General features: G+C 42.9%; 1 protein-coding gene across 3 annotated transcripts in view; it reads left to right on the forward strand.

Annotated features, from left to right (window-relative positions):
• The first annotated feature begins 3,726 nt into the window (after positions 1 to 3,726).
• Positions 3,727 to 21,648, forward strand: part of BACH1 (BTB domain and CNC homolog 1) — a 43,795-nt gene continuing 25,873 nt past the window's right edge. Inside the window, exon 1 of one of the 3 annotated variants that reach the window (XM_047875436.1) lies at positions 3,727 to 3,852. The gene's annotated coding sequence lies outside the window, so the exon portion shown is untranslated. Of the gene's footprint in view, positions 3,853 to 4,238; positions 5,008 to 21,648 lie in introns of those variants that run through there. The other 2 variants (XM_047875437.1, XM_047875435.1) reach the window with 2 other exon arrangements.

Consider the following 21,648-nt stretch of genomic DNA (forward strand, 5'->3'; position numbering starts at 1 on the left):
CTGTTCTGTGCGGACATGTGACCTTGGCTGAAGGCTCTGTATGTGCTGTTTCTGACTCAGCACCAAGCACAAACATCACTGCCTCCACAGGAAGGCACTTGCATCAAACATTTAGTAACTTCAGTTATTTATTTAGTTAGTTAGCTATTTAGTTAGTTAGTTATTTTAAGTACAATGTCCAGCATTAGCTTCTGTGAGGATAACATTTTCTCGACTTCATTACATGAATATTGGCAAAGGAGTGAGGGGAATTTGGGGCGCCACCAACCTGTAATTGTGGGGAAAATTTAAGTGTCAGGTCAGGGAACTTGACACAGGTTTACAATTAAAGTCTCCTCTATGTATTTTGTTTTATTGATCTGAACTTTCCTCTAAGTCCTGATTGTTGGGGTTGTGCTTTTTCTTACAAATGTAACTACATTTTCGGGCCCTATGTCACCATCAGATATTTTCTTTGCCCACACCACTTGAAAACCTAGCAGCTTAAAACAATACTCATTTTATTATCTTATAGTTCTATGAGTTGATGGGGTTCAGCCTCAGGGTTCTTTTGGTTGGGGTTGCTAGTCATATAAACTAGACTACACCAGAATGTCACAATGGCTCACTCTCAGGATGCACTTAATGCTGACCACTGGTTGGTTGCCCTGCTGAGGCTATTGACTGGAGAGGTCCATACTGGGCTTTTCACTGCATGGTGCCTCCTTTCTGAGAGGGTGTGCGTCCAGAAAGATCATTTCAAGAAAGAGTAGGTGGAAGATGCCAGGCTTCTTAAAGACTAGATACAGAGCTGGCATAGCACAACTTCTGCAGTGTTCTCTTGGCTATGCAGTCACAGGGCCAGCCCAGATTTAAGAGGATGAAAAAGAAACTCCCCTTCTTGATGAAGAGAGTGACTCAAATTTCACAGCTGTCTTTAGCCCACCACAGCCTTCAACTGGTTTTTGGATTTTACATAGAGACACTTTGGTTTTCATTAAATCTGGTTTCTGGAAAGCACTGCTTTCGCCAATTTGACCCTTGTCCCATTGAGTTATTCTCCAATACTGTCTTCTTTTTTCTCCTTTTTCTGCCTTTTTTTTTTTTTTTTTGGATCTTAGACTTTGTGCACATCTCCAACTGGAGGTTACATTCCCCTCACTTTCCCTTTCATATCAGATATCCGGTAAACACTAGGGTATGTTCGCCCATGCTGCTCCAGGAAGTCTTCATTGTTTTCTAATAAAATATGTTCATTTCCCATGAAAATCATCTAACCATGGGCAGGGGAGGTATGGCTTTCATAATAGTCCCTTTTCATGGAAGAAGTATCAACTGGTAGTTTTTCAAGTTGGTGAAATTTATGTTTATTTACCTTGGCAGTCACCCACAGCTTAAAGCCCTTTTTTTGACACCCCAAATTTTGTTGACTGGATAGCTCATGAATTTTTAAAGATGCAAAGAGCTAAACCAACAGAAATGGCATGAATGAAGTTCTCTAGAATTAGCTTCTAAAACCAATCACATGACTTAGAGACCTCCATATGCTCCCTTCAGCCCATGGAATAAAGGTCAAACTCTAGGCACAGTGTACGAGGCCCATTCTGACTTGGTTTTATTTCATTCTCTAATTTTTACCCTATTCCTACTCTACACCATTAGCTCGTACTCAGTACTTCTCAAGTGTGGTTTCAAGACCCCCTGCATCACTATTAAAAATGCAGACCTTGGGGTACCATTCAGACCTATGAAATCAGAATTTTGGGGGCAGGACCCAGGAATTTGCATTTTAATAAGCACCCCAGAGATTCTTAGAAATACTAAAATTTGAGAGTCATTCCTAGCTGTCTTGGTATTCCCAACACCTGTATAAGACTTTTCAAATAACGAAGCATACCAGAGGTTGTGCTAGAAAATATGACCATTATCTAGAGTAAAGAAGGAAGAGTTCTTCCCAAATGGGAGGATCTGGGGCGCCTGGGTGGCGCAGTCGGTTAAGCGACCGACTTCAGCCAGGTCACGATCTCGCGGTCTGTGAGTTCGAGCCCCGTGTCAGGCTCTGGGCTGATGGCTCAGAGCCTAGAGCCTGTTTCCGATTCTGTGTCTCCCTCTCTCTCTGCCCCTCCCCCGTTCATGCTCTGTCTCTCTCTGTCCCAAAAATAAACGTTGAAAAAAAAAATTTCCAAATGGGAGGATCTGTTCTTCATCTAGAAGAAACTGTACACATGTGAGAGGAAAGAAGCATACTATAATTTCATTGGCTTAGGGTGGAAGGAGAGTGAAGCCTCAAAAACTCTCTCACGTGTGGAAGAACCCAAATCCTTTCATGGTCTATGTCCTTTCCTCATTTCTCAGTGAATATTTGTACCCCACATGAACTCTGCCGGTCTGGAATGCCATCTGCCTCTTCACTCCAGACTACTGCATATGCTGCTCCTTCCAGGGACTGCGGGGCCCCATTCTTCCCAGTTAAGACCCAATGCAAATATCACCTCCTGCCCTGATTTGAGGTCACAGTGAATCACATCACTCCTCACAGTTAGGTCACTTTCTCATATATCCTGCACGTAACTCAAAAGTCCCTAACCAGTGAGTGCAAACGCAGTCATGTTAGTGATAACACATGACTTTATTATCTCGGTAACTTTGTTTGCACTGTGAGCTCCAGAGCTGCCTTGCCGTGTTCCAGAATGAGTCCGCACACCCCGATGCTGAGGCTGTTCGGCTACCAGTTTCTCTCCATCTCCTCTTTACTTAAACTCGAAGCCAACAGCAAAATCCCTTTGAACAGATCACCTAACTCCAGTCGGTTTGGCTGGCTCAGACCCCGTGTGCTCAGTGTCTCTCTCTCTCTAGATTGGTAAGCTTGGGCTTTGACACGTGGGCATCTTTTCGCAGAGACAGTGCTTTGCACTCCAGAGGTGCTAAATGGCTGGGGAACATAATTTTAAAACTGACAATTGGATAAACACCAGGATAAGCATCAGAGGAGGAAAGCCCGAGCAGGGCTTGAGCTGAGCCGGCCGACACCACTGGGCGCTGAACCTGGCTCCAAGTTTCCTGGCAGCCACAGCCTGAAGGGAACACCTGTTAGCCAGACGCCCGTGTTTTCTTTGTCAGACAGAAGAAGTAGGGCTGCCAGATGCTTTCCACAAAATCCTGGATGCACTCGATACATCCTACCAGCAAGCTCAAATACTACTTTCCGAACCTGGACGCCCAGCCTAAGGCGTCCCTAAGGGATGGCAGAGGAGGGTCTGGGGAGGGACCTCCTGTTGTCCGCGGGACTCCGGGCTCGCGGCAGTTTTGCTCGATCCCGAGCGTCCTGGCAACACTTGGGGCCATGAGGCCGTCAGCCTTTTCCTTTCTGCCCTCACTTGGGAAGGAGGAGGTTGTCCTCGGTGGCTTTTCCGTTCATGCAGCGGGCTGCGCTCGCAAAGGGGCGCAGCGCGCGGACCCCGCGGCCTCTCGCGTGGGCCTCGGGCGGGTGGAGCCACGACAACCGCTGCAGCTGCCCGGAGCCCCGCCGGCCCCAGCGCGCCGACTGAGGCCTCGCGGGTGGCGTCGCCGGGCCTCGGGTGGGGGCGGGGTCTCCGTAGGGGGCGGAGCTTAGCGCCGCGGGGTGAGCGGGGCGGGGCCTCGCGAGGCGGGGCCTCCGGGGGGCGGGAGGGCTTTAGGCTTTGGGAGGTGGCGGCGGCCGCCGCGGCGGCCGAGGGGAGGGGACAACGGGGAGGGGAAGGGAAGGGAGGGGAAGGCCGCGAAGGGAAGGGGGCGGCCGGCCGCGGGGAGGGAATGAGTCACCTGACCGCTGCCCGCGCCGCCCGCCGGGCTCGCTCGCTGCCGTCAGTCGGGCCGCGCGGCGCCTCGGCTCTGGTGAGTGGCTCGGCGTCCCGCGCGCCCTTCCCGGGAGGGTCCGCGCGGCGGCGCGCGGTCGGGGCCGCCCGCGGGCAGGTCCGGGGAGGCGGGGAGGGGGACCCGGGCGGCGGTCTTCTGGGCGGGGGGCGGCGGCGGCCCCTGTTCCTGGAAGTGGCCTCGTCCGCCGGAAGGGGCGACCTGCCTGCCTGCGCCCCGTGCTCCGAGCGCGCGGCCAGAGCTCTTGTTTACGGGCCCGCGCTGCACTTTACCCCCAGGCGGGCGGGCGCGGCGGGGGGGCGGGGACGTGGCCTGGGCGGCGGGGTCCCGGGGCTCCCTCCCCCCCCCCGCCCCCGCCTCTGCGGCGCCCGGGTCCGAGCCCGGCCCTCCTAGCCGCGGCCCGCCCGGGCTGTGACACATCAGCACCGCCCGCGCGGCCGGCCCCGGCTCGGTATTGTCCTCCCGCCCGCTCCCACCGCCCTCCGCACCCGCCGCGTCCCGAGAGCCGCTTGCCTCCGGTCTGCCTGGCCTGGGTGTCTGTCGCGCGTGGAGTCTCGTTTAGAATGGCCGAGGTCGTGGCTGCAGCAAAAATACCTCCTTGCGGGGCTGGGTTTAGCGAAGATCGGCGTGGACGACCGGACATCCCAGAGCTCCCTTTGTTGGAGTTTTGCCCACACGTCGTAATTAAGACTCCCACGGTGCGGTGAGGGTGGGTGCCGCGTATAGAGACACCAGCTTTTTGTGCTGGTTTGATGGAACTCGAGTGCCATTGCTTTCTCATTCTTGCGCGGCGGTTTTATGTCACCGAGCAGCCAGCCCTGCGCGGAATGCCTTTGTGCAGTGAGCCTTTTGCGTTAAACTTGGGTTGATGAAGGTATAGTGTAGTAGTAATTGTGAAAGACGTGTGTGGGAAAAACAGGCTACTCTGTGGTGCTTGAAGGAACAAAGGCTTGTTTTGTAGGGATGCTTCTCTATTTGGAGAAACGCATCGGTGTTGGGACTGTTAACCTATGGAGGATGCCACTGCTAGGTCTCTGTGCATCTGCTTTAACACTCCTTATATTTGGACGCTGTGCATTTAAAGCGGTTCAGAAAGATAAGGGGTGGAAACGCCGGACGTGTTGGTGACCCGAGCGCTTGAGCGCTTCACATGGTCAAGCGGAGAAATGGGAAGAGGTAAGCTTACTTCTTCCTGGTGTGGGCTAGTGGTGCAAGGGCTGGGGTGGGTTGGGCTTCAAGGCACTTGGCCACTTCTGCCTTTGGCTCAAGGAGCCTTGGGGGAAAAAGGGACTCTTGGTGAGTCAGCTTGAGTGGGATGGCTTTGGTTCGGTGACTGCATGGCCTCGTGTATATTGTTGTTGAACAGGGCCGTGTCTAGTGGTTTACCGTTGTTCAGAATGTTGGTTGGATAACAAGGTAGGATGACTCCTTAAAAAAGTTGGGTTGCTGAGTCATTCACCCCAGCCTGAGAGGTAATTAAGAACAGCTGGTGCAGATACTCTCATCACATGCCTCCACCATAAAAGGCCAAGGAGCACTCGAGAGGGGTTGCTTCGGAGGGCTGACGGGGACCCAGCGGGCACCGTCTGTTTTGATACAGGTAATCAGTGGGTCAAGTGCTCCAGCAGCCCGAGGAAGTGGCCAAGTGGTGCTGAGGTTGTGTGTAAACACAGAGCGGCGGGCCTCGTGACCTACTGCCTGAGAATAGATTTGCGCTGGAGAGAGCGAACACCCAGGGAGAAATCCGCAGCTAGGAGTAACCTGATGACAAGATTGTAATAAAAATATTGACTACCTTCCCTGCACTTCGTCTTTGGTTCCCCTCTTGCGGTTTTGTTGTATGGTTTCTGCATGTCAAAAGCCAGCTTAATGTGTTCTTCATAAAAACTTTATGAGAGCACAGAAGGAGACTCCCTCTTGGTTTCCATTGGCCCTTGGCTTTGCATGCATACGCTAGTAGTTTCTGTTGGCAGGGGCAAGGGTTAGGTGAATGTGAGTGGAACTGACAGGTCTCCTTGGGTCAAGTCCAGAAAGAGCTGTCTAATGAAGGGCAAACCGTATATATCTGTCTCATTCTCTTAGGTATGGTGATGGAGTGTCTTTACATCTTAGTTCATTACTTCTTGCTTTAAAAATGACCCAAGCTTACCAGCCAGCCCCCATTGTGAACAAACTTTGTGGAGGCCGGGAGGACTGGCCCTTACCTGCGGTCGAAAGAATGACTAATTCTTATTGATGACAATTCACTTCAAACATTTCATACATGGGAAAGTGGTTAATTTTGTTGCTGTAAGTTTGGGACTATAGGAGATTCGAAATCATGACTTTTTTAGGTATTAGGGTCTCTAAGGTGGGGTGCAAGATGATCCATTTGGAAGAAAATATTAAGACTCTGATTTTTATAATGTTACTTTCATGTAAAATAAGAAAGCTTCAAGATACAGATTAATAGTAGCACATGTGTGTTATATAATGTAGGTGCATATGCTCCTTTTTTTCTGTCGGGGAACAAAGAATTTGTTCACCACTGCCAATAACGTTCTTTCAGCAACTGGAATATTTTTGTTTAAACTTCCGATTTCCTTTTAAGAACTAGCATTTTTTTCAAAATGTTCTTAATATTTAATTTTTATTATATATGTAGTTTTATTCTTTTTATACTGCATGATTATTATTTTTTTAATGTTTATTTTATTTTTGAGAGAGAGCACAAGTGGAGGAGGGGCAGAGAGAGGGAAATAGAGAATCCGAAGTGGGCGCGGTGCTAACAGCAGAGAGCCTGATGGGCTCAGACTCGCAGACCTCAAGATCATGACCAGAGCTGAAGTCAGACGCTTAACCAACTGAGCCACCCAGGCGCCCCTATACTGTACTTTAAAATTTAGAAGCATGAGTGTAAATTTCTTATCACAGTTGTTGATATCAGGGATGGAAATACAGAAAATACAGAGTTGCCCATTACATGCGATACCATGCATTTTGAATTTGGAGACCAGCCAAGTGGTTGGCTTGTTTAATGTATACGATCCGATGAAATGTAATAATATGAAAAAGTGTGCAGTGGGAGCCCCTGAAGATAATCCACACATTGGAGTGTAACTTGTATATAACAAATTTTTTAAAAGTTACCCTTTGGGGCGCCTGGGTGACGCAGTCGGTTAAGCGTCCGACTTCAGCCAAGTCACGATCTCGCGGTCCGTGAGTTCGAGCCCCGCGTCGGGCTCTGGGCTGATGGCTCAGAGCCTGGAGCCTGTTTCCGATTCTGTGTCTCCCTCTCTCTCTGCCCCTCCCCCGTTCATGCTGTATCTCTCTCTGTCCCAAAAATAAATAAACGTTGAAAAAAAAAAAAGTTACCCTTTTCTGTTACTCCTTGAAGTCATTTTTTTAATGTTTATTTTTGAGAGAGAGAGATTGAGTGAGCGAGCGCGCTGGGAAGGAGTAAAGAGAGAGGGAGACACAGAATCCGAAGCAGACTCCAGGCTGCAAGCTGTCAGCACAGAGCCCGACATGGGGCTCAAACTCACAACCGTGAGACTGTGACCTGAGCTGAAGTCAGACGCTTAACTCACTGAGCCAACCAGGTGCTGTCATTTTTTTGAGCCAAGTTTACATGTCCTTTAGTAAGGATTAATAAGACTACATATTTAGCAAACCACTTGGGAAGTGGGATTTCCCCCCTTACCCTTAGGAGAATGTGTATATTCAGAAAATCAACTTCTAGGCATGCTGAGGGATGGTTATTATTTACCATTCAGTTAAATCCCATTGGCCATATGCGTTTTGTACTCCTGTCTTGTGAGAAATGATGTTTAGAATAGTGATGGCAAAGCCCTTCAAAATGACCAGTTGTTATAAATTCTCTTCACAGTGCAAATTTTCTGACTAATGTTCTGTTAATGGGAGCATTGCTTTAACCCTAAAACTCTCATTTCCTGAGGGTTCTACTAAATGGAGTGTGCATTTTCTTGTGGTGGAATAGATAATTTATGAAACTTTTGATTTAAAAAAATTTGCCCAATAGTCTAACAAAGCCCCTGGCAATGGGTAAATTAAGCACTATTTGCCAGAATCCAAGCCCCTTTGGAGAGTAAGTATTTCAGGACTGCAGATAAAACATAGACTTACACCACCGTGAAACCTGGACTTCTGGTTTACTCAGTGTATAGTTTAACAGGACTGAAGTTGTGGGTTTGGTCAGTGTGCAATTGACAGAGAAGCAGTAAGCAAAGTGGTTCAAAGTGGGAGATCTGGAGCCAGACAGCCGATGATCAAGTTCTAGCTCTATTACCTACCCGCTTTAAACCCTTGGGCACGTTATTTCACCTAGTTGTGCCTCCTTTTCTCATCTGTAAAATGGGGATGATAATGGTAGAACGTATATAATAGAGACTATTTGGAAATTGAAAGCATTAATATACGTTAAGTGGTTAGAACAGTATTGGCTCTGTCTTAAACATTACTATACATGTTAGGTATTATTATCTGTTCAGACTCAGGGAAGTGCTCAGTTACACAGCCACGTTTTGTAGCCTCTTTGAACTGAATTGCAGCCACTGATCACAAGGGAGACCGAAGAGATTGTGTGGATATGCATCAGATTGCTGCTACTAAAAAAAAACAGTTCCAGAGAACATTCTGATGGGAAGTCAGTAGCAGCAACTCAAACACCCAACTTCTGAGGGCAAGGAACACAGGATATGGCTTTTTACTTAAAGGATCTTACCATCTCAGCAAATACCCCAGAGGTGGTCATTACCAGTTAATTGGAATTGGCTTTGGAAGAAATAAAAACATTTTCTATTCTGCATCTAGTCTATTCTGTATGTGAGAGTTGAGGACATTGTGGTCTGGCAGGTTTAGTAACCTGTCCACTTGCTCCTGACATATTAACATCAAGACAGACTCATTTCTTAGTTTTCATTCCCAAGCAGTTTGTTGGGAACATTTGGAATGTAAATATACCTGCCAATTACTTCTCAGTATTGCATTTTCTTTAAATGACATGCATACTCCAAGGCAGAAAAAATTATCCACAATAAACAGTGGATATGTTTGTCATATGGCTTCTTACACCTGTAGGTCATTCCGAAAGGTTGTGTCAAACATTCTGACCATCCTTTGGGCTAGAGTGTGACTTTCTTTTTTTTACTTATTTATGTATGTATGTAATCTCTGCACCCAACTGGGGCTCAGAGTCACGACCCCAATATTAAGAGCTGCATGCTCTTCTGATTGAGCCAGCCAGGCTCCCCAGAGTGGGAGTTTCTTGATGATGAAGATACATATCTCCTGTTTTATCTCCCATGGAACATTGAGTGTACCTTGGCTGTGTTTGTCCTGCCAACTTCTGGTTGCTGCACTCGTGAGTATAGTATAGATTCATTTTAGTTCTGTGGTCTTCAAACTTGGGGATTTTTCAAAGAGTGAAGGAGAGAACATTATGGGCTGTACCTCAAGTTACATTAAATGTGTACCAAGTTGAAGCTCTTTTGATCATTTAAAATTCTGCGTTCTGTTTTCATAATTGGTATGAATATTGAGGAGGCAGTTGGATTTAAGTCATTCTTTTAGTTTATCTCCTGAGATAGAATATTTGTCTTGTGATTTTTTTTTTTACCCTTAATTGATTTAGAATTGAACTGTGTAAAAATATAATTTGGATTGTCTAGATGTTAGACTGCTCATATATCTAACACTTTCCTTTAATATCCTAACTCCTCTAGAACAGATCTTTTGTTGTGTTTAGGATAAGGAACAGGTTAGAGAATATTAATAGGATAATAAAAATTGCCCCAAACAAACATAAGGAAGAAATAGTAGTTGCCAGGATCTTGGTTGTTAATGGCTGTTGTAGGAGCACAGTGGGCATGCCGTGAAGTTGGGCGGACGCTGGTTCCTCTCTCAGTGCTGGCACAATTTAGAAAATGTTACCTTGATGCAGTTGAAGCTGTGTGTAAATCGTGTTCTTTTAAAAATAAATTGGAATGGTTTTCTTAATGCCTTAGGAAACTCATTCAAAAGAATATTTTTGGAATAAAGGTATTATTCCCAGCTTCTATCCAATAAAGTCATTTCCACTTTTTTTTTTCTTTCTTAGATTGGCTCAGAGTCATAGCAGACAGATGTATACTCCATTTCTCCATTCCCCATTAAAGCGGAATTACACTAAAAAGTGTTTTTATATATGGAGTCCATTTTCGATTCCTTTGTAGCCTGGAAGTTGACAATATCCTACCTGCCTGGTAACGAACAAAATAGTGTGGTGAGGGAACTGTCTTGTTCCTCTCTCCTACCGTTTTTTTCCGTTGATCTTTTTACTGACTTGTCTGCCTCCAGGATTCCAAGGGGAAGTGTTTTTGTCTTAAGGAGGTCAACTCTTAGGGTCCCGCCGAAGAAATGGAGATATGCACCCACTCAGCTTCCTGTTGCTGGTGTCTTCATATTCCTAATGCCTTATTCCTTCCTTAAAGTGCACCAGCACCTCTTGGAAGTCTGCTAAATCAAGGAAGAAAACTATCCATTAGAGAGTTTGTTGTAAAATATGTCTATAAAAGATTTATTAGTCTTTGAATAAATTTATGAGGTTATAATTATTAGGTTGTCATTTTGGAGTAAGTAAGATCAGTAATTTTAGTAAGATCAGTAATTTCATTAGTGTGTGTTTTGCACTTAAATACAATTTATTAAACATGTAAAGTGGTTATCAAATCTTGGCCCAAGACACTTTTTATTTTCAAAGAATGTAACATTTTCTTATTTACTCTGTTTTATTCCCATCGTGGCTCAGAATTGTCCTCTAGATAGGATTTATCACTTAATTAGAAGGAGAGGAAAAAAACCCATTGGCTCTTTTAATCATTTTCCCCACATTAGTAGACTTTTGAAGTAGAAAAGCATTTTGCCCAGCTGAGTAGTGTCACCTGCCTTTATTCCCAGCTGTTATCCAGGGGAATCAAAGGAGATGATAGATAAGGCTGTCTGTAGCTCCTATACCTTGGCCTGCTTCATTGTCTCTTTGTGGTAAAGGAGTGTCTTAAGCACTGTTCAAACTCTGGATATAGTTCTTTGGGGTTTTAAAACCCGTGTTTTGCCTCTCCTGGCCTGCCTGTTGTCATCGGCCTGGTTTGTTGTCTGTTTCCCTAGCCCGGGAGGGCCGGAACACCTTTTCCTCTCGGGAATGGGTAGGTAGCAGTGCTCACCGGTGGCAGAGGGACCCTGAGACCAGCTTCCCTGCCCTTGCTTCCCAGACCCTTGCCCTGCCCCTCCGCTGAGTTAACGGTGAACAGCTATCTGGTCTCTGGAGAGTAAAGAATAATTGTGTTTTTGAGTTTCAAGGCGCTCTGGTCTCTTATCTTCTTGTGCCTGCTGCTCCTCTCCCCAAACTTAAACACAAACACATATTCAACTTTTGGTGTGTGTAAATGGTAGAGTTGGTAAATTCATTTAAACGTTTGTGGTGTGCTTTTGTATTAGGTTTTGGGTTTACGTTTGATTTATGAAGCAAATATTTATGCCTTTGTATGCCAGGAACTTCTGTAGATATTGGGAGTACAAAACGTTTCAGAAGTTACTGTCTAATAGAGAAACAAGCCATTACTATAGCATGTATTAATTGCTGTAATAGCAACGTGTAAAATGTGCCTTGGAACCATAGAATGTGGGAAACCTAAGTTTTAAGAAATCAGGAAAGTCTTAGGAATGTCATTGATGAATGCATGGTCAAGCAGAGGAAACAGCTTGTTTTGACCTCTCTTTGGAGAAGCTTAGCACTGAAGAAGAGTAGAGAAGAGGGATTTTAGTAGGGGGAAGTTGGATCAGGAAGAGTGTGTGTTTGTGTATGTATGTATTTAAAAATAAGGTCAGTGGGAAAAGGTTGGATCTGTCATTCTTTTGTGCTTAGCTAGTTCCTCTTACTGTTGCAAGATGGCTCCCACAAGTTCACGTGTCATGAGTCAGTGACTAAGTTCCTTGGGAGAGGACTATTTTTTTTTTTCCTGGCATGTCTCTTATTAAGTAAAATCTTTCCCCAAAGTTCCGTAATAGATGCTGTCCTGACCCTCTCCTCTCTGTTCATGGGCCAGCATTTTGCTTAAGCCCTTCTTACCTAAATGAGTCAGTGTCAAGGGCAATGAGACCATTGTGATTAGCTTAAATGTATGGTCATTCGTCTTCATTTGGGACTGGGATCCGCTTCCCCAGAAACACAAGACCTCAGGTAGAGAGTAGGTTTGTGAGCACAATCAGAGTTTGGTTAGAAAAGTAGGGGGTGGTCAACAGTGTCATCCTAGCCTGCTACTTACACCACCACTGTATAGAGACCCACCCTTCTGATTAGAAAGTAAAAATATGGGTTTTTTTTGGTTTGGAATTTTAGGTGACTTTTTCCCCCTTTACCTTCTATTTCCTAACATGATCAGGTCTTGCTTTTACAGTCAGATTATGTAAATGTTTTATTTAAAAATATTAAAAAATTGAAAATGCCCATTTTACCGAAAAAATGACCAATGGGAGGACTGTTTCAGTACTCAACGCTTCTAAAGTTCTCTGCCATTTCTTATATTTTGTAGCTTCTGATTGTATCCATACCAGGAGATTCCCTGTCTTAATCTGCAGGGTATACCCACCTGCAATGTCTGTGGCTCTCCCGAGCGGGAAGGCTAGCCTGGCTTGAATAGAATGGTTGATTCACTGACTTGGATGGGCAGGACTGTTTGGAACCCAACCTCTTAAATTACACATACAGACAGGAGCATTGCATCCTCTCTACACACACATTCCCCTACTAGGAGAAAAAGTGGTCTTTTGGACTTCCAGAATAATGCCACTTTAAGTTTATACAGTAAGTGTCTAGCCTCCCAAACTTTGTAGAGCATTTTGATATGTTAAACGATTTTTATTCTTGTCATTCTTGTTGCTTTTTTTCAATCCCAGGTTTTGGTGCTGTGTATGCTATGTGAAAGGCAGACAAATAATATAAACACAAACAGTGTTGTAAATTCACAAAATAGCAGTTAATTGCTAATAATTTTTCCTATTTGATAATAACTAAGAGGCTGTGATAGATGGTTAGGGTAGGTTTTCAAAATGGTATTACTTTTTTGGATAGAATTTAGAAAGACTAGGGGCACCTGGGTGGCTCAGTTGGTTAAGTGCCTGACTTCAGCTCAGGTCATGATCTCATGCCTCGTGGGTTCGAGCCCCACGTCGGGCTCTGTGCTGACAGCTCAGAGCCTGGAGCCTGCTTTGGTTTCTGTGTCTCCCTCTTTCTCTATCCCTCCCTCGCTTGTACTCTGTCTCTCAAAAATAAACATTAGAAAAAAATTAAAAAAAAAAAAGAATTTAAAAAGACTATACTGCCAAAAGAACTTTTGACTCAGGTAAAAAACAATAGTATTTGTCTACTCCATGTTCCTTAAATAATATTTGCACTAAGAAATGTTTCAACTTTCTTTTTTTTTTTTCAACTTTTTTATTTTATTTATTTTTTTGGGACAGAGAGAGACAGAGCATGAACGGGGGAGGGGCAGAGAGAGAGGGAGACACAGAATCGGAAACAGGCTCCAGGCTCTGAGCCATCAGCCCAGAGCCTGACGCGGGGCTCGAACTCACGGACCGCGAGATCGTGATCTGGCTGAAGTGGGACGCTTAACCGACTGCGCCACCCAGGCGCCCCTCAACTTTTTTCTTTTTTAACAGACCTCATATTTACTTATTTGACAAAATCTTGTAATAAATATATTTGGGAAAGTAGCTATGTGGGCTTAGGTGGAAAGTCTGTAGCTTGGAAATCCCCATTTAGAGGTGGTAATGTTGACTGCCAAGTTAACTTAATAAATAACAAGAAAGGGATTTAAACATTTTAGTTTTAGCTATGTGTATTGAGATGCTGTAGCACTATGGTGGCTATCAGGGATTGCTGGATTAGGTTATTTTTAAATAAAGCATTTCAATTTAATGCTTAAAAAAATTTCAGATCTGTGATTCATGCAATATTCTACTTGCTGCTATATAATTGCTTCCTTATTTAAAGGTATTCCTTGAAGTTTTTACTCTTAATTTTTTTTTTCTTCTCTTTTGTTTTCTTTCCTTTTTTTTTTTTATCAGATTTATTATGAGTTGCAGCAAGATGATGTTTAAGGAAGGGTTGGGAATTTGAAGGCACTTTTTTGGTTGTCTTTTTTTCCTTCCAGTTACTTTGCGTACTATATGTATTAACTCTTAGACCTAGAGTCAATCTGACCTTGATCTAGTTTTAGGACTTTCACTTTCTCTAGGCAGTCAGAAGTAAATAATTTGGATCATGGTTATACTTTTTATAGTCGGAAAACAAAATGACGTATAAAGAATCTATAATACTTCATTTAAATGTAGGACATGGACACTTAATACTTTGTATTGAAAATAACTCTCCAAAGAAGACATCCAGATGGCCAACAGGCACATGAGAAGATGCTCAATGTCACTCCTCATCAGGGAAATACAAATCAAAGCCACACTGAGATACCACCTCACGCCAGTCAGAGTGGCTAAGATGAACAAATCAGGAGACTATAGATGCTGGAGAGGATGTGGAGAAACGGGAACCCTCTTGCACTGTTGGTGGGAATGCGGACTGGTGCAGCCACTCTGGAAAACTGTGGAGGTTCCTCAAAAAATTAAAAATAGATCTACCCTATGACCCAGCAATAGCACTGCTAGGAATTTACCCAAGGGATACAGGAGTGCTGATGCATAGGGGCACTTGTACCCCCATGTTTATAGCAGCCCTTTCAACAATAGCCAAATTATGGAAAGAGCCTAAATGTCCATCAGCTGATGAATGGATAAAGAAATTGTGGTTTACATACACAATAGAATACTACTTGGCAATGAGAAAGAATGAAATCTGGTCTTTTGTAGCAACGTGGATGGACCTGGAGAGTGTTGTGCTAAGTGAAGTAAGTCATACAGAGAAAGATACCATATTTTCACTCTTATGTGGATCCTGAGAAACTTAATAGAAGACCATGGGGGAGGGGAAGGGAAAAAAAAAAAAAAGAGGGAGGGAGCCAAACCATAAGAGACTCTTAAAAACTAAGAATAAACTGGGGGTTGATGGGGGGGTGGGAAGGAGGGGAAAGTGGGTGATGGGCATTGAGGAGGGCACTTGTTGGGATGAGCACTGGGTGTTGTATGGAAACCAATTTGACAATAAATTTCATATTAAAAAATAATAAAAAAATAACTTTGAGTGAAATATCTCCTAGCATTCTGTCCTTGAATTGTCCATACATAGTTGAGTATAAGTATAGACTTTGACTTAAGTTCAACATAGTTTAATGTCAGATCCCTTTTAATGACATGAGATTGTTTATGTAATCCAAGAAGTGTTAATCAGATATTAATTAACCAAATGTTGAGTAATAAAGGGAAGTTTGCTCTTCCTTGAATGCCCTTTTACTCTAACATTGTTCTCATCTCACGTAGGATACTTGAGGCATTTCTCTCTGTTCCTTATTCTTCCATGCCTCTTCACTTTCACCTGCCCCCTGGCCCCCCCCCCCCCCAAAAAAAAACCCCTGTGCACACCTGCCACTTAAGGACATGTATGTGAATTGAAATGTATTATTTGGATCTGGGGGCAGAGGACCCCTCCAGCCTTTAAGTTATCCTCGCAGGGTTTTAGTTTCCACATCTGTAACAAGTGGGAAGTGGGTCATACTGGATGGATGTGCTCCTTTAATTAGAAATTCTTTAATTCTGTGAAACCAGCAATTATCTTGGGCCTACTTGTCCAGTTTTTGTTTGTTTGTTTGTTTGTTTGTTTTTCAACGTTTATTTATTTTTTGGGACAGAGAGAGACAGAGCATGAATGGGGGAGGGGCAGAGAGAGAGGGAGACACAGAATCGGAAACAGGCTCCAGGCTCTGAGCCATCAGCCCAGAGCCTGACACAGGGCTCGAACTCATGGACTGCGAGATCGTGACCTGGCTGAAGTCGGACGCTTAACCGACTGAGCCACCCAGGCGCCCCATACTTGTCCAGTTTTAATGTTTTCTCATGCTTAGTTATTTTGAGAGAGAGAGAGCAGGAGAGGGGCAGAGAGAGGGAGAGAGAGAATCCCAAGTAGGCTCCACGCTGTCAGCACAGAGCCCGACATGGGGCTCAAACTCATGAACCCTGAGATTGTGACCTGAGCCTAAATCAAGAGTTGGACGATTAACTGACTGAGCCACCCAGTTGTCCCTTAGAGTAAAGTAGCGTTGTTTTTCTCGTGGGAAACCTGAAGCGTGAAGTCCAGTACCTCACAGATCACATACTTCGTAATACTGGCTAAGCTCTAATTGTATCTCAGTGCTTCTGTTCTTTCTAGTGTTATCCTGCTGGTAGTAGTTAAAATAACCTAAACTGGATTTTCTCTTGCATTTCATAATTCTGTGTGTTTGTTTCGCTCTTTAACCTTTTAAAAAGCCTTTGCAAGATGAAATAGATCAGGAGCTACCTACTTAAGTCAAATGGATGCACGCTTGCCCTTATTCAGATGGTTAGACCTGACTTGATGGATCCTTCCCCCTTATGTTCCTGTAACAGAGTTCTCTTTTTCCCCATTAAACCATCATTTTTAGAGTCTTATACAGTTTCATTTCTCCTTTCATGATTACTATGAAGATATCTGTGGAGGCTACCGTGTTTGAGAGTTGCCCATAAATTTCACACATAGTGATAAGGCAGTACCACTGATGATATTATAAAGGGGGAAAAGTAATTGACATTCTTGGAAATTGACTCCTTGGGTGCCTTCAAGGCAAGTGCAATAAATGTCAACTGCATTTTTAATGAAAGCACATTGTTTTGTTTATAGTTGTTGTCTGTTTTAACATTTTTCTGATTATAAAATAAAATGTATTTATGGTTCAGAATTTCAATGCAGAAACAAACAACAATTACCTAGATGTAACTGTTGTTAATATTTTGATATATCCTAACTAGAGGTGGGGGAACCAAGGTTTCTTCCGGACATTTAAATGTGAGATGCCTGTTAGATATATAATTAGTAATTTGAGCATGCAGTTGAGTACATGAATATGAAGTTCAAGAGAGCTGTCAGAATTAGACCAAATATAATGTTGAGAGTGTACAGTAAGTCCATGAGTGATCCTATCCTTGCCTTGAGTTTGCATGAGTTCACCTAGGGAACGTGTGCAAAGAAGAGGAGAGACCCGAGGACGAATTCCTGGACCGTCCAGCATTTAGAGACTTGGAAGAGAAGGTTGATCCACCAAAGAAAATTGACAAGTGGCTGCCAGTGAGGTGGGAAATCAGGATTGTAGTATCCTGGAAACCAAGTGAAGAAAGGATTTCAGGGAGAGAATGGTCAACCTGTTGAATGTTGATGAGAAGCTGTAGAAGGAGACTGAAAATCTGCCATTTAGCAGCGTGGAGGTCATTGATCCTCACAAAGTGGTTTCCATGGAGTGGAGGGGGAAAGGCCTGGTTTTAGTGGGCTCAAGTGAATTCGGGAAGAAAAGGGACTGAAGATGGTATGGATATAAATGGCTCTTTTTGGAGTTCTGTTATAAAGGGGAGCAGAGAATTTTATTGTACATGGAGGGTATGGGGAGAAGAGCCATTACAGTATTGTTTTGTGTGAAAATGGGAATGCTGCGTATTCATGTTTTCTTGGTGAGACTTTGCAGAAGTTTGTCAATTTTACTGGTCTTCTGAAAGCATCACCTCGTGGTTGAATTAATTCTACCAAAAGCAAATGCAAAATTTTATGATGTGAGTGGCTTTCTTGGTTAAATACAATAGATTTCATCAGATTTTGTAAGGCAGAGAACCAATGCCCTAGTGGTTTGGCAGTTCAACAACTTGTTTCTTTAGAAGATACCCTCACTTTTTTTTAAAGAATCTATTTGGAGTAGTATCGCTGTCAATATAAAATATTAAACAGTATGTATAACATTGTTCCAAGTGTTATATTGGGAATAAAGAAATCTTAACTATATTTCTTTACCCTCCCCGTTCCTGGTTTTGTCAAAATAATGTAAGATGTTAAAGGTTGATTTTTCTCTTTATCAAATTTCTTTTCTATTTGGAGAATCTTCAAAATATTTAAGACTCACGAACGTTATCAATAATTTATACTTAACTAAACTTTAATATTTTTGTTTACTATTTAAATATCTTTTAATTTATGTTTATGTTTTTAGTCTAGTACATGTTTTTGCTTTAGAAAATACAGAAAGATATATCATAAAGCAACCCCATCTGTTGTGCATCATCCTACCTCTGATTTTGCTTCATAGATAATATTCATCTTTACTCATTTCTGCAATTTACTTTTTCTGTTGGTTACCTCTATATCTCTTTGATGGTTATACCTGAGTTTATGAACCTAAGACAATATCTGTTGACTTCCTTTTACCATGGACGTTGACCATCATCCCACTTATATTTATAATCTCTTTATTTCTGTTCTTGGTCACCTCTCTAACCCCAAAATTTGTTTTAATTTGGTCTCACTAAGGAACTATTTTTTTTTTTAAGTATCTTTTGACTCCACATTATAAATTGCATGGAAATACTAGCTTTCCTTTCAGTTCTGATTCCATCTCCTAGCGTGTCAATTTTACTTGCATTTTGTCAAGATTGATAATGTCTGCATTCCATTTTATAACTGTAGTTAAGCCTTCTGTTATCTGTCTATTCTGAAAGTTGAAGACCAATGACCAGTGTCCATATTATTATGCCCATGTCAGTGTTGGGCACCTGAAAGCTGAGGAGTGTGCTCTTGTACTTCTTTGACTAGAGTTTCAGTGTGGCCTTGTGTCCCTCAAAAAACACTTCTAGCGTCAAATTCAGATAATGCTAACAATTATTGAGCACCCATTATGTGCCAGGCACTGTCGTAAAAACAGTTTAATATTATTATAATTAGCATAATATTATATTATTGTATATAATTAAAATTATTATTGTATATATACTTTCATTTGATCCTCTCAACAGAAAGTACTATTCTCGTCCCTATTTTACCCCAAAACAGAGGGCATGTGGGAGTTGTAAAGTACCTTGCTCAGCTGGCCAAGTTGTCGTCATGCTATCAGCTGCTGATCTGTGCTGTCCACCCTGGTGGTCTCTGGAGCAGCTGGGTGCTGTGCTTGTGCGGTTCCGACAGTCTTTCGGTTTGAGGTGTGCTCTCTGATAACTGCCGTCTGCCCCTGATTGGGGGATCTCAGGATGTCCTGGGTGAATACTTCCAAAGTGGCATAGGAGTGAGGGCTTCCCTTGAAGGAGGCTGAGTGAGTTTGGGAATTTCACTCTTTGGGGGAATTTTGGGGTATTTTCACTCTTTGCTTATTTTCCTCTCTGAGTTTCTTGTAGGAGCCCTAAGTTAACTGGGAGGGTAACTTCTGTACTTCCTTTTCTGCCCATCAGTTGCTCATCTTAGAAACCCTACCGTTAAGGGGCACCTGGGTGGCTCAGTCGGTTGAGCGTCCGACTTCGGCTCAGGTCATGATCTCGCCGTCTGTGAGTTCAAGCCCCACGTCGGGCTCTGTGTTGACAGCTTGGAGCCTGGAGCCTGCTTTGGATTCTGTGTCTCCCTTTCTCTCTGTCATTCATCCATTCATTCTCTCTCTCTCTCTCAAAAATAAAAATTAAAAACATCAGAACAGTGCTGAAAGAAGACTTAAGTAAATGGGGAGACTTGTCATGTTTGTACATGAGAAAACTCAGTTTATATATTGGTTCTCTCCAGATTGGTATATGGATTCACTGCGGTCCTAATCAAAATTCTGCTGGCTTTTACAGCTCAATGATAAGAAAACGGCTCAGTTAAACATGAGCAGAAAAATTGAACAGATATTTCACAAAAGAAGATCTACAAATGGCCAATAAAGCACATAAAAAGATGCTCCACATCAGTAGCCATAAGGAAATGCAAATTAAAACCACAGTGAGATACTCCTGTACATTTATTAGGATAACTAAGATTAAAAAGACTGGCATTACCAAGAATTGCTGAGAATGTGGACCAACTGGAATTGTTATACACTGCTGGTAGCAATATAAAATGATACAATTGCTTTGGAAAACTGTTTAGCAATTTCTAAGAAGTTAAACATAAACCTACCATATCACTCAGTTCTTCCGCTTCGTATTGATTTACCCAAGAGAAATGAAGTATATGTCCATATGGATGTTCACAGAAGCTTTTCTACAATAATCCCAACCTGGAAGTTGTGTCTATCTTTGTTAGTTAAATGGATAAACAGTGATATAGCCATGCAATGGAATATTATTTGGCAATAGGGAAACATCTGATGTATGCAATGTGATTGTCATTAGGCTGAATGAAAGAAACTGGAAACCAGAGGACATAATGTATGATTCCATTTATATAAAAAATCATACAAAATGCATGGTAATCTACACTGACATAAAGCAAATCATTGGTTACCTGGAGCCAGGGGAAAAGGGTAGGAGAGACCTCAAAGGGGCATGTGGAAAATTTTTTTTTTAAGTGTTTATTTTTGAGAGTGGGTGAGCGAGTGTGTGTGTGAGGGGCGGAGAGCAAGGTGTACAGAGGGTCGGAAGCGGGCTCTGTGCTGACACCAGTGAGCCTGATGCTGGGTTGGAACTCACAAACCGTGAGATCACCACCTGAACCAAAGTTGGACGCTTAACGAATTGAGTCACCCAGGTGCCCTGGCCTGTGGAATTTGAGTGATGAAATTTCTATATCTTTTTTTTTTTTTAATTTATTTATCTTGATTGTAGTGGTGGTTTCATGCACATATACAAGTGTTAGAACTCATTGAATTGTACTCTACAGTGCAGTTCTATGTAAATCATACCTCAGTGTTGATATATAAATTAGTGACAAGTGCATGATAAAAAATACATATTCAGTAAACTAGCTTTATTAGTGTGGGCCAATTCTAGTTTCTAGTTCATATTTTCATAACATCTAGTTCAAGTGAGTTATAACAATCCTGTTAAGGATCAGGTAGCTGCCAAATATGGTAAGCAAATAAAAGACTTCATTGTTTCTTAAATTCAGTAAGAAGGTATAATCATGGAATCCGTTATTCTTGTTTTGCTTCTGGAGCTTGGGTTTCTTGTGTTCCTTCTTTTTTTTTCCTCCTTTATTCCCTTCCAAGCTATCTTTTTTAAAGATTTTTTTAAAGTGTTTTTTACTTATTTTGAGAGAGAGAAAGAGAGAGCCTGAGCAGGGGAGGGGCAGAGAGAGAGGGAGAGAGAGAATCCTAAGCAGGCTCCATGGGGCTTGATTCTGGATCCCAGCAACTGTGAGTTATGACCTGAGCTGAAATCAAGAGTCGACCTTAAGTGAGCCACCCAGGTGCTCCTCCCTTCCAAGCTGTCTTAATCTTATTACCCGGAATTATCAAAGTTGGATTTACTGACTTGGGAAGTAAAAAACCTTTTGTTTCTGACTTCTTAGTTGGTGAATCTGTAAGGACCTTCTTCAGACTTCTCTAACCATTCAGACTTCTCCCTTCTATGTACACTTTGGCTTCATCTTTTCAGAGATGGAATTAGACCAAGTAAATAAAATATCCATGATTAAATGGATAATTTTTGATATCAGGAAAAGTAAAAAAGTCCAGCTTTCCCTGTATGGAAACAGGGAGTGAACCATGAACTGCAAAAATTGTAGTGATTCACTCACCTTCTCCATTCCCCACACCTCATTTAAAAAAAGACTGTGGCATCTTCAGTTACATAGTTTTAACATAGATTTCCAGGTCATTTTCCCAGTTGTCACTGTACAAGTCCTTTACAAAATAGTGTCCTTGTTTTTGGTGCTGC

Source organism: Prionailurus viverrinus, chromosome C2 (genome assembly GCF_022837055.1).
Source record: "Prionailurus viverrinus isolate Anna chromosome C2, UM_Priviv_1.0, whole genome shotgun sequence".
Classification (NCBI taxonomy): Eukaryota; Metazoa; Chordata; class Mammalia; order Carnivora; family Felidae; genus Prionailurus; species Prionailurus viverrinus.